The sequence below is a fragment of the Drosophila bipectinata genome, chromosome 2R (genome assembly GCF_030179905.1).
Source record: "Drosophila bipectinata strain 14024-0381.07 chromosome 2R, DbipHiC1v2, whole genome shotgun sequence".
NCBI lineage: Eukaryota > Metazoa > Arthropoda > Insecta > Diptera > Drosophilidae > Drosophila > Drosophila bipectinata.
The window spans coordinates 5,469,858-5,483,818 of NC_091737.1; the positions used below are offsets into that span (position 1 = coordinate 5,469,858).

General features: G+C 35.8%; 2 long non-coding RNA genes across 2 annotated transcripts; both read left to right on the plus strand.

Moving 5' to 3' along the window:
- Positions 1 to 6,173: 6,173 nt before the first annotated feature.
- LOC138926149 (uncharacterized) lies at positions 6,174 to 6,967 on the plus strand. Its single transcript, XR_011442515.1, has 2 exons — positions 6,174 to 6,459; positions 6,706 to 6,967. It is a non-coding gene; the product is annotated as an uncharacterized lncRNA (long non-coding RNA).
- Positions 6,968 to 11,046: 4,079 nt separating this feature from the next.
- On the plus strand, positions 11,047 to 11,522 carry LOC138926155 (uncharacterized). The gene is made up of 2 exons (XR_011442523.1): positions 11,047 to 11,150; positions 11,261 to 11,522. It is a non-coding gene; the product is annotated as an uncharacterized lncRNA (long non-coding RNA).
- Positions 11,523 to 13,961: the final 2,439 nt, after the last annotated feature.

A 13,961-nucleotide genomic window follows, 5' to 3' on the forward strand; every position in this document is an offset into this window, starting at 1 on the left:
AATTTTTTTTGAATTTTTGATTTCGGATGAACCATTCTCGGGACGATCTTGGAATTCGGCTACAACAACATACCCAGAAACATGTACTAAACAACGTCAGTAAAACATTTTTAATAAATATTTTCTATGGTGTCAAAAAAAAACAGATAAAATTTCATTTTTTTGAACGGTACAACTGTATATAACCCCTTAAATACATTTTTTGACTTTTAAATACAACATTTTTTTAAATACAAAAAAACTTGCAGTAGTATAGATTTTTCTAGATTTGTTCTTTAGCTCGGTCAGAAGCTCAGCATTTTACCGTGCATAACGCTGAATGTTACAGGAAATTTATTCGCCGCTGCCGGATACAATTTACTCAGGATCCGAAGCAGTATTATAACTTTGTTAACGCCAGGAGTAAAAATGTATCTTTTCCGCCTCTGCTTACGTTTGATAATTTATCTGTAACCTCTGATCAGGCCATTGCCGATCTATTCGCAAAATTATTTCAAATAACTTATTCTTCGCCTAAAATGATGAGGCTGATCTTACACATACAACTTTCAATCGCAAATTTTATTTTCTGTCCGTTTCTCTCCGAGAATAACTTATTATCTGATTTAATAGGGGTCAAAACAGTTTGTTCGCCACGCCCCGATGGATTACGAGGTAAAGTGATAAAATACTGTGCTAGGGCTATGTGCAAACCTCGTCATAGACTTTTCAATTTATCTTTGGAATCCTCAATAATTCCCTTACATAAAAAAGGAAGCAAGTCGGATGCTGCTAACTACAGAGGAATCTTTAAATTATCAGCAATTCCAAAGTTATTTGAAAAATTAATTACTCCTCATTTGAAACACCCAAAGGTGTTTCTCTTCGATCATCTCTCCTTATCAGCATGGCTTTATAAAGCGCCTCTCAACCACCACGAACTTATTGAAGTTTACATCATTTGTCATAGATAGCTTAAGGGATAGCTCGTAAGGGATTTGAAACGGATCTCCAGCTACTTATGGTACATGGAAGAACACAAAGAGTCTTATTTAAAAATATACATTCTCGCTTGGTTCGTGCTACATCTGGCGTGCCTCAAGGAAATCATATTGACACGTTATTAATTACTCTTTTTATAAATGACTTGACCCCTGCTTTAACGAACTCTATAGTTCTTATGTATGCAAACGATGTTAAGCTTTGTCTTTAAAACAAATCCATCTCTTGCTACTGCTCAATCAGCTTTTGAGGAAGTCCTAACGCCCTTGAAAGAGATTCCAGCAAGGATCTGTCTAGTTTTTTTCTTGTATAGCTCCCAATTTGCTTTCCTAGGATTGCGTCCTGCTAGCCGAGTGACGTTCTCGAAATTGACCACTTATCTACTAAGCGAATCGATGGACCGAGAAGGAGTGCTTTCCTAGGACGCGCCATGTAATAATCCTGTCTGATAGGGAGTGTAAGTAAGAAGCAATGTCAAGTACTTCCCTTCTGTTCTTTACGATGAAGGTGGGTTATATGACCCTGTTGCCCAACAGATGAATTAGGATAAAATCGAATATAGACTCAGCTCCTCGTTATTGTCAGAACTTCCCCGCTAATGATGATGGGCGTTGCCGTCGCATCCCATAAAGAGGTCGATTTTTTGCTTCTCGCTATCTTCCGCCAGCTGATTTAGCCGCGGGTGCGGGGTGGTCCATTCTTAGAGGTCCTTTTCGACTCTCTCTTGCTGCGGCTACGTAGCCTGCATTGCTGAAATTAGGTAGCAACAAGAAAGGAAAGCTTACTTCGGGCGGAGCCGAAGTTGATATACCCTTGCAGTTAAAACCGGATATATATCGCAAACATCGGATACAGTTGGACGATCCTTATGATTACATCATAATAAAACCAATTTATTAAAATAAAAAATCTAAAAAAAAAGTCCCAAGCTTCTATCTTCAAAAATACGAAAGTTGATATTTATACCAAATACCATTTCCGATCGTTCAGTTATATGGCAGCTATAGGATATAGTCGGCCGATCCTAATGAAATTTGGTAGGTGGGCCGATCCTTATGAAATTTTGCATGTCGTATTAGTTTGCAAAAAAATAGCTGTCGTGTAAAATGATCGCGGCCGTTCCGACTTATATACTGCATGCAAAGGAAAGAATGGTGTGTGCAAAGTTTCAAGTCGATAGCTTTAAAACTGAGAGACAAGTTTCCATAGAAACAGATAGACGGACAGACGGACATGCTCATATCAACTCAGGAGGTGATCCTGATCAAGAATATATACACTTTATAGGGTCGGAGATGTCTCCTTCACTGCGTTGCACACTTTTGGACAAAATTATAATACCCTTTGCAAGGGTATAAAAATAGGTTAAGGTTCTTTTTTTTAGAGTAGAGTTCTTTTTTTTTTTACTTGAGGTATCGGCTTTACAGAGCATACTCCGATGGTCCCAACCCAAGAATCCTGTCTCCAAGGATCCAGCTCCACTCTCGGCGTGGTGGAGTAGGAGGGCAACGGACGCCACCTTACTTTCGGGGCAGTTGAATAAACAGTTTCAACCCCTGTAAGTCTCCAGGCCCAGATGGCATATTCCCGGTCGAATTAACCAAATCCGGGGGATATGGATCAGAAAAATCTTCATAGGCATTTTCAGAACAGGTATCATTGCAGAGACGTCGCTGCGAATGAAGGTTGTCTTCATACCCAAACCGGGATAACCATCCCACTTCTCGCCTAGGACTTCAGACTTAGCGTATCCATTCGAGTCTGGGTGGACGGGCCGCTATGGCACTTTCTCAAATTGAAAGTTCGAATAACTCACCATATTTATCACTTATCACTTATAATTTTTATCTGATCCTAATGGTACCACTCTCTCTAGAGCTTTGCCCCTTTCAACCCCAGAGAATCCATATCACCCCACGCTGGAGGTTTCAATCGAAACCATTGGTATGGATCAGAAGTTTCCATGCGTAGCAAATAGGATTCGCTGTCCTTATCGATACATTTGATTGGTTCGAAATTCTAGCATACCCCTGTCACCTATAAATGACACCTTAGAAAAATTGTACTGTACTTTAAGGGGTTATATACAGTGTGATAGATGATAGAAAATCGTTTATTGCATATTCTTTAAGTATATACTGTTGAGAATACTCTCTATAACGATCGGAGCATTAGAACAGAAGTTGTAGCTATTTATAGCACACTTCCTGCCCATCAAACTTGAACAAACTGGAAACTTTAAACGCGATTATCTCAGAATCTTTTTTTTCGAAATTACAAAATTATGACCACTTATTTATTATGATAATAGCTAGTCCGTGAACGAAGGATTTTTTTTGAAAACTCCTTTTTTAGAGCAAAAAAATCGAAAATCTTATACCTTGAAAAAGTACCTTTTTTTTGTTAAAACCGTCGCCATTTTTTTTTTAAATACAAATTTTTACAAATCCTTCGTTCACGGACTAGGCAATACAATATACTAACGAAATTTTTTTGAATTTTTGATTTTGGATGAACCATTCTCGGGATATGATGTCCACCGCAAGACACCATCGAAAAAAGACGATCTTGGAATTCGGCTACAACAACAAACCCAGAAACATGTACTAAACAACGTCAGTAAAACATTTTTAATAAATATTTTCTATGGTGTCAAAAAAAACAGATAAAATTTCATTTTTTTGAACGGTACAACTGTATATAACCCCTTAAATACATTTTTTGACTTTTAAATACAACATTTTTTTAAATACAAAAAAACTTGCAGTAGTATAGATTTTTCTAGATTTGTTCTTTAGCTCGGTCAGAAGCTCAGCATTTTACCGTGCATAACGCTGAATGTTACAGGAAATTTATTCGCCGCTGCCGGATACAATTTACTCAGGATCCGAAGCAGTATTATAACTTTGTTAACGCCAGGAGTAAAAATGTATCTTTTCCGCCTCTGCTTACGTTTGATAATTTATCTGTAACCTCTGATCAGGCCATTGCCGATCTATTCGCAAAATTATTTCAAATAACTTATTCTTCGCCTAAAATGATGAGGCTGATCTTACACATACAACTTTCAATCGCAAATTTTATTTTCTGTCCGTTTCTCTCCGAGAATAACTTATTATCTGATTTAATAGGGGTCAAAACAGTTGGTTCGCCACGCCCCGATGGATTACGAGGTAAAGTGATAAAATACTGTGCTAGGGCTATGTGCAAACCTCTTCATAGACTTTTCAATTTATATTTGGAATCCTCAATAATTCCCTTACATAAAAAAGGAAGCAAGTCGGATGCTGCTAACTACAGAGGAATCTTTAAATTATCAGCAATTCCAAAGTTATTTGAAAAATTAATTACTCCTCATTTGAAACACCCAAAGGTGTTTCTCTTCGATCATCTCTCCTTATCAGCATGGCTTTATAAAGCGTCTCTCAACCACCACGACCTTATTAAAGTTTACATCATTTGTCATAGATAGCTCGTAAGGGATTTGAAACGGATCTTCAGCTACTTATGGTACATGGAAGAACACAAAGAGTCTTATTTAAAAATATACATTCTCGCTTGGTTCGTGCTACATCTGGCGTGCCTCAAGGAAATCATGTTGACACGTTATTAATTACTCTTTTTATAAATGACTTGACCCCTGCTTTAACGAACTCTATAGTTCTTATGTATGCAAATGATGTTAAGCTTTGTCTTTAAAACAAATCCATCTCTGCCAAATGCAATCTTCAAACCGATCTTGAAATTTTTCAAAAAATAGTGCTAAGCTAATGATTTAATACTTAATGAATCAAAATGCAAGCTTATGTTTTTTTATAGTTCTTGCCCTCTGCAGGCTAAGTATACTCTCAATGGGATTGCCTTAGAGAAATTAATTCAGGTTAATGATCTAGTTGTCCTATTAGACACCAAACTCAAATTTGCCGACCATATTTCCACAATGGCTAAAAAGGCTAAAGGAGTCCTTGGTTTCATTAAAAGGTGGTCAAAAGACTTTAACGACCCCTAAATAACTAAAACCTTTTAATTTTTTTGGTCCGTCTGATATTGGAGTACGTTTCATATGGGTGGAGTCGCCAATATGGAGTACATCAGGACCGCATAGAATCAGTACAAAAGAATTTCTTAACTTTTTCACTTAAAGGTCTTAACTGGGATACAAATCTTTATCTTCCATCATATAATAGCAGACACCTACTACTAAACTGATCAAGCTTAACTAATCGTTGGACAATGCTCGGTGTGGTTTTTTTACATAACTATCTACATTTACTAAGAAGCTTTAATTTTAAAATTTCTAATAGAAGGGCTAAAAACTTCAGTCCTCTATTCCTTAGCCTTTGTAGTTCGACATACGCACAGCATGACCTTCGGTCGTCTTGTCCTCTAAGCTTTATAATGAATGCAGGAATGCTAGCTAATGCTCTAATTGATGCACAAGCCTTTTTCCAAAAATTCTGAAAGACCTCAAAGAAAAAAAGGACAGTATCGGGAAAATATAAGGCTTATTCCTAAACTCCTCAACAGCCAGTCTTTAGCCTGAATTGCCAAGAAAAGTTGCCAAGTCGATAGAGAGCAATTTTAAAAAATTCTAGTCGTTGGAACAGGAACCGACTTCAAAAAAACTTTTGTCTCCTGAAGAAGAGTTGTGTGAGGAACAATATCAGAAGATCACTGTTTTACTGCCTTCAGGTCGATTTCAAGCCAGACATCCATTTAAGTTGGATCCAAGCATTTTGAAAAACTTTTTCGAGGTAGCGAAACGCAGTTTTTGGTCGCTTGAGAGAAGATTATATTGAGATCCGAATTAAACAAATTTTTTGGAATTTATTAAAGAATATTAATTTATTTAGGTCATATGTCCCTGTAATATGTTCTTGTAACTCCACACTATGGTGTTACCCTTTAATTTAGGTAACCCTAGATCAGTGGTGGGCAAACTCTCATTTTACATAGCACGCGAGTATAGAGTAGGAAATTCTGAAGAGCGATGTTGCTAGCAAAGCTTTTTTTAAAATAAAATACTCAATTTTAGTGCCCATTCCAACTTTTGAATTAACGAAAAATGAAATAAAAAAATACGTTTTTTTCGCGAATTGTATCTCTGTCAGTGGTCGGCATTGGGTATACATTGATATGATTTTAACGCATTAGTATTAGTATCGCAGAAAGCAGGCTGTGAGCATGAAGTTTCACCCACTTACACTGGGTCATGATACAATTATATAATTGTATCATGCACTGGGTGTGTGGCAGAGCACGGGCAGATAAATGCAGACTGATCTATATTATATTTTATATATAAAAAATAAAAAATCATGTTAAGAAATAATGTAACGATATTTGAACCATCAAATATCGCACAAACAATGGAGTACTCATCTCTAAGATGTTGACATTACAAGTTTATTTAACAAGTGCAAATGGATTCCTTGCTGAAAAATATAAACTGAGAAGCCTTTGTTTCTTTTTTCGCTGGTAAGTTACTAAAAACTTTACTAATTTAATGCATTTATTAAATAAATTTTTAGATTGTGGCAATTTGTTCTCTTATTTCATTAAAAGAAAGTCCAAAGTCTTATCTTACTAAAAACATTCCTTCAACAAAGCGAAGGTAAAAACGCAATAATTACACTACCTTAAAACATGTTTTACAATCTTCACGATTAAATAGTAAATTGATACATTTATATCGCAATATTAATTGACGTGATTTTTCCACAGATAAAAAGGACGCACATGATTCGCGCTATTCTAGTCCCCACCAAAAGGGGAAAACGTGGTGCTACTGGAAATTTAAAAGTCAAGTATACAATTCAAGATTCGAGGGTCAAATTTATTATATACCATAAAGTCTTATGTAAAAGTAAGAACTGAAGAGAGCTATCAAAGGAAATGTAAAAATGTAAAAATAATGTAAAAATATTTAAATGTAAGATATAATATGTAATGTAAAATGTATAAATAAAATTTCTAGTACAGTCGAGTCCCGATAATTCGAAATGGCAAGGGGATCACTTTTTTTTACGAATTAGACGGGAATTCGATTTATTGAGATTTCTATTGAACGGGGCTCAAAAATGAAAGAGGCGAATAAACGAAGTTTTTACATTTCACATTATGTTTACATATGTATTTATCTTTATTAAAATGAAACAAACATTATAAGTATGTAAATTTTTCAAATGAGGGGAAAATTAAACAATAACATTAAATTGTAATAATAAAAAATTAAACAATTAAGCAGAAACATTAAATTATAAAAAACAAAAATTCAAGCTTTAAAATAATTGGTAATTTTTGGTAACAATAATTGTTAACAGCAAACTAAACGAAAACAGTGAGAGAAACACAAAGTTTATAATGCATAGCGACATAAAGGCGGCATAGCTGTCTGAAAAATCTAACGGTGCTTTAACTACAAAAAATTTCGCATCGTATTACGATTTATAAGAGGTTACGAAACAAAATTACGATTTATAAGAGGTTCAATATTCTTTGCGTTGCGCCAAGTACTTCGAATTAACGAGGGGACCAAAATGTATGGAATTTTTACGAATTAACGAGTTTTTTTCAAGGGGTCAGATTTTTTGTTTATATTTTAGAAATTTTTTTCTTATTTTTAAGGCGATTTGCCCTAGATTTTAGAAACGAAATGCCATTAATTTTAGAAATTTACCCTAAATTTTATGGTGCGGTGCCGTTAAAAATATGGCGAATTTCCAAATCTTAGAGTTAATTTTATTTTGAGTATAGGTTGAGTCCGATTAAAAATTCATTCCCACAGTTTCTGAAGTTTATGGCTCTGACTTTTACATCGGCGACATGTTTATGGGTGCTGGTTGCGTTGAGGAGCTAAAGACCATTAAGTCTGAAGTAATTTAGGTTCTTTAATCTGTATTTTGTTCCACGCTATTTCCAAATGCAATCTAGCTTATTTAAATAAAGATAATGCAATAGGATCTTTCCTTTTATAAGTATGGCGCTTAATAAGCCAAGCTTTGACCCATGACTGAAGCATCAATTTCAAATTAAAATATATCATTTTTAAAAACCCAAGTAATTTGTAATGCTTTAGTCAGCTCTGAGTTCGAAAGTGTTATTGGCTTAACAGTGCTCTCGGATACAGTAACTTCAAGCGAGTTTGAAAACCACTTGCTAAATTCAAACCCAGCGTTTCGAAGACCCTGAGTTACTTCCAAATTAATTGTCTTTAGCTTCTCAATGCAACAAGCAACCGTTAACGTGTCGTCGACGTAAAAGTCGAACCCAATAACTTCGGCAGCTCGAGGGAATGTATTTTTCACGGATTTATTCAAGCTGAAAAACCTTATGGCCAGGAATGGGGCTGGCGCAGTGCCATATGTAACGGTGTTGAGCTTTCAAAGTTTCAAGGACTCTTTCAAGGTTTCAAGGGTCTTCAAATTTTTTCAAATTGCTATCTATCGACTCGAGTAATTATTCTTGGCAATTCAGGCTAGAGACAGACTGTTGAGGAGTTGAGACATTAACCTTAGAATGACGATTTACCACTGGCTTAGTTGTCACTTATGAAATTAGATCAAATCTCTTGTATAGAAACATTCAAAGGAATTCAAAAACTCGTTGTTTACCTGTAGTTCCTCGTACTTTTTGCTGGTCAGTTATAAATCAGGTACATGAGTCTATCATGCATCTAGTTTGGGAGCAAACACTGGATAAAGTGTACGATCATTACTGGTTTTCGGGTATGGCAAAATATGTTCGAAGATTTGTGGAAAACTGCATTACATGTAGAGTTTCTAAGGGTACGTCAGGAAAACCTCAAATAGAATTACACCCAATTCCAAAAATAAGCATTCCTTGGCACACTTCACATAGATATATCAGGAAAATTTAGCGGAAAAAGCGATCGTAAAAAATACATCATTGTACAAATAGACGCTTTTACAAAATACGTTTATCTATTTCACACCTTTTCCTTGGATGCCAATGCTTGTATAAACGCAATGAATCTTCGATTTGGCGTGCCAACACGTTTAATTGCCGATCAGGGGCGCAGCTTCACGGGCACAAAGTTTGTGCAATTTTGTTCTAGCCAAAAAATACAATTACATCTAATTGCAATGGTCAAGTTGAAAGAGTCATGAGTACCCTGAAGAATCTTTTGACAGCTGTTAAGACAAGCTCTAGATCGTGGCAGGATGCACTAGGGGATGTGCAGTTAGCTCTTAACTGTACAGTTAATCATAGCACTAAGTGTAGTCCTTTAGAACTTTTGATTGGAAAAGTTGGGCGACCACTAGGGTTGATACCTATTAGTGATACCGAAGCTGAAATTGACAAGATTAAATGTAGGGAGTTCGCTGCTATGAAAATGGAGGAGGCCGCTAGATATGAGAAGACAAAATTTGATAAAAATGTGGCTAAAGTAATAAAGTTCTGTGTGGGGGACTTTGTGCTGCTTAAGAACACCGAGAGACAGCAAACGAAACTAGATCCTAAGTTCAGAGGACCCTTTTTGGTGGTCGAGGTATTGGAGGGTGATCGACACGTTTTAAAGTCTACACAGAACAATAGACGTTACAAGTACCCACACACGAAAGTTTGCGAAAGTTACCGGATGTGAAAATTCAAGAAAAGCTTGATGTAAGTTACAATAAACAAAGTCAGTTGGAAAAGCCTGTTGAAAAAGAGAATTCGTGAAGCCATGTGATTGGCGATGATCGAGTGTTGCTTTAGGAATGTGTTTGATGAATTCGTGAAGCCAAGTGTTGGGCGATGGACGAGTGATGTGTTTTATGAATTCGTAGAGCCAAGTGTTGGGCGATGGACGAGTAATGTGTTTGATGAATTCGTGAAGCCAAAGTTGGGCGATGGACGAGTGATGTGTCTGATGAATTCGTGAAGCCAAGTGTTGGGCGACGGACGAGTGATGTGTTTGATGAATTCGTGAAGCCAAGTTATGGGCGATGGACGAGTAATAAGATTAATGAATTGGTAAAGTCATGTGTTTGGCGAGGAATTTAAAAGTTGGCTTGTAAGTTTAGTCAAGATATGTTAAGGAACATTTTACGAATTTGACATTAAAATTATAAAGATTTTTTTAGATTTTTTTTTTTTTTCAATTATAGAATGAAATTCAGATGTTTATTATAGACACGGGGACGTGTATATGTCAGGATGGCCGTGTCGGAGAAGAGACAATTCAGTCTCTCGTTAGACCGAGACTCTATGGTGTGACCATAGGTCGTGCAAGGATATACCATTTCTGGTATGATGGGGACTCAGTTGCGAAGCCGTGTGTGGCATTGTTGTGTTGCTGGATCTGGTCTTTCTAATTTTTACTCGTTACTTATATTCGTCCCGAGCTTTAGCGTGTTGTCCAGTTGAGGACTGTTGAGGAAGTGGCGGCTTTGAGCAACTCGCAGAATCATACAGGACTTGAAATGGAGGAGCAGCAAGCTAGCGATCAAGCGACTGATGAGAGTCGACGTGGAGAGGACTTAAATTCTCCGACATGTATATCCGGTTTTAACTGCAAGGGTATATCAACTTCAGTTCCACCCGAAGTTTTGGTTAATAAATATTTTCCAGTATTTTCACGTACAGCAACATTTCCATTGATTAAACAAGAAAGCAAAGCTAACTTCGGGCGGAGCCGAAGTTTATATACCCTTGCAGTTAAAACCGGATATATATCGCAAACATCGGATATAGTTGGCCGATCCTTATGATTACATCATATTAAAACTAATTAACTAAAATAAAAAATCTAAAAAAAGTCCCAAGCTTCTATCTTCAAAAATACGAAAGTTGGTATTTCTACCAAGTACCATTTCCGATAGTTCAGTTATATGGCAGCTATAGGATATAGTCGGCCGATCCTAATGAAATTTGGTAAGTTGGATCAACAGGCCAAAAATATAATCTGTACCAAGTTTCAGCTTTCTATCTTCAAAAACACGAAAGTTGGGTCATTTCCGATCGTTCAGTTATATGGCAGCTATAAGATATAGTCGGCCGATCCTTATGAAATTTGGCATGTCGTAATTGTTTGCCAAAAATAGCTCTCGTGTCAAATGCATTTATTAAATAAATTTTTAGATTGTGGCAATTTGTTCTCTTATTTCATTAAAAGAAAGTCCAAAGTCTTATCTTACTAAAAACATTCCTTCAACAAAGCGAAGGTAAAAACGCAATAATTACACTACCTTAAAACATGTTTTACAATCTTCACGATTAAATAGTAAATTGATACATTTATATCGCAATATTAATTGACGTGATTTTTCCACAGATAAAAAGGACGCACATGATTCGCGCTATTCTAGTCCCCACCAAAAGGGGAAAACGTGGTGCTACTGGAAATTTAAAAGTCAAGTATACAATTCAAGATTCGAGGGTCAAATTTATTATATACCATAAAGTCTTATGTAAAAGTAAGAACTGAAGAGAGCTATCAAAGGAAATGTAAAAATGTAAAAATAATGTAAAAATATTTAAATGTAAGATATAATATGTAATGTAAAATGTATAAATAAAATTTCTAGTACAGTCGAGTCCCGATAATTCGAAATGGCAAGGGGATCACTTTTTTTTACGAATTAGACGGGAATTCGATTTATTGAGATTTCTATTGAACGGGGCTCAAAAATGAAAGAGGCGAATAAACGAAGTTTTTACATTTCACATTATGTTTACATATGTATTTATCTTTATTAAAATGAAACAAACATTATAAGTATGTAAATTTTTCAAATGAGGGGAAAATTAAACAATAACATTAAATTGTAATAATAAAAAATTAAACAATTAAGCAGAAACATTAAATTATAAAAAACAAAAATTCAAGCTTTAAAATAATTGGTAATTTTTGGTAACAATAATTGTTAACAGCAAACTAAACGAAAACAGTGAGAGAAACACAAAGTTTATAATGCATAGCGACATAAAGGCGGCATAGCTGTCTGAAAAATCTAACGGTGCTTTAACTACAAAAAATTTCGCATCGTATTACGATTTATAAGAGGTTACGAAACAAAATTACGATTTATAAGAGGTTCAATATTCTTTGCGTTGCGCCAAGTACTTCGAATTAACGAGGGGACCAAAATGTATGGAATTTTTACGAATTAACGAGTTTTTTTCAAGGGGTCAGATTTTTTGTTTATATTTTAGAAATTTTTTTCTTATTTTTAAGGCGATTTGCCCTAGATTTTAGAAACGAAATGCCATTAATTTTAGAAATTTACCCTAAATTTTATGGTGCGGTGCCGTTAAAAATATGGCGAATTTCCAAATCTTAGAGTTAATTTTATTTTGAGTATAGGTTGAGTCCGATTAAAAATTCATTCCCACAGTTTCTGAAGTTTATGGCTCTGACTTTTACATCGGCGACATGTTTATGGGTGCTGGTTGCGTTGAGGAGCTAAAGACCATTAAGTCTGAAGTAATTTAGGTTCTTTAATCTGTATTTTGTTCCACGCTATTTCCAAATGCAATCTAGCTTATTTAAATAAAGATAATGCAATAGGATCTTTCCTTTTATAAGTATGGCGCTTAATAAGCCAAGCTTTGACCCATGACTGAAGCATCAATTTCAAATTAAAATATATCATTTTTAAAAACCCAAGTAATTTGTAATGCTTTAGTCAGCTCTGAGTTCGAAAGTGTTATTGGCTTAACAGTGCTCTCGGATACAGTAACTTCAAGCGAGTTTGAAAACCACTTGCTAAATTCAAACCCAGCGTTTCGAAGACCCTGAGTTACTTCCAAATTAATTGTCTTTAGCTTCTCAATGCAACAAGCAACCGTTAACGTGTCGTCGACGTAAAAGTCGAACCCAATAACTTCGGCAGCTCGAGGGAATGTATTTTTCACGGATTTATTCAAGCTGAAAAACCTTATGGCCAGGAATGGGGCTGGCGCAGTGCCATATGTAACGGTGTTGAGCTTTCAAAGTTTCAAGGACTCTTTCAAGGTTTCAAGGGTCTTCAAATTTTTTCAAATTGCTATCTATCGACTCGAGTAATTATTCTTGGCAATTCAGGCTAGAGACAGACTGTTGAGGAGTTGAGACATTAACCTTAGAATGACGATTTACCACTGGCTTAGTTGTCACTTATGAAATTAGATCAAATCTCTTGTATAGAAACATTCAAAGGAATTCAAAAACTCGTTGTTTACCTGTAGTTCCTCGTACTTTTTGCTGGTCAGTTATAAATCAGGTACATGAGTCTATCATGCATCTAGTTTGGGAGCAAACACTGGATAAAGTGTACGATCATTACTGGTTTTCGGGTATGGGAAAATATGTTCGAAGATTTGTGGAAAACTGCATTACATGTAGAGTTTCTAAGGGTACGTCAGGAAAACCTCAAATAGAATTACACCCAATTCCAAAAATAAGCATTCCTTGGCACACTTCACATAGATATATCAGGAAAATTTAGCGGAAAAAGCGATCGTAAAAAATACATCATTGTACAAATAGACGCTTTTACAAAATACGTTTATCTATTTCACACCTTTTCCTTGGATGCCAATGCTTGTATAAACGCAATGAATCTTCGATTTGGCGTGCCAACACGTTTAATTGCCGATCAGGGGCGCAGCTTCACGGGCACAAAGTTTGTGCAATTTTGTTCTAGCCAAAAAATACAATTACATCTAATTGCAATGGTCAAGTTGAAAGAGTCATGAGTACCCTGAAGAATCTTTTGACAGCTGTTAAGACAAGCTCTAGATCGTGGCAGGATGCACTAGGGGATGTGCAGTTAGCTCTTAACTGTACAGTTAATCATAGCACTAAGTGTAGTCCTTTAGAACTTTTGATTGGAAAAGTTGGGCGACCACTAGGGTTGATACCTATTAGTGATACCGAAGCTGAAATTGACAAGATTAAATGTAGGGAGTTCGCTGCTATGAAAATGGAGGAGGCCGCTAGATATGAGAAGACAAAATTTGATAAAAATGTGGCTAAAGTAATAAAGTTCTGT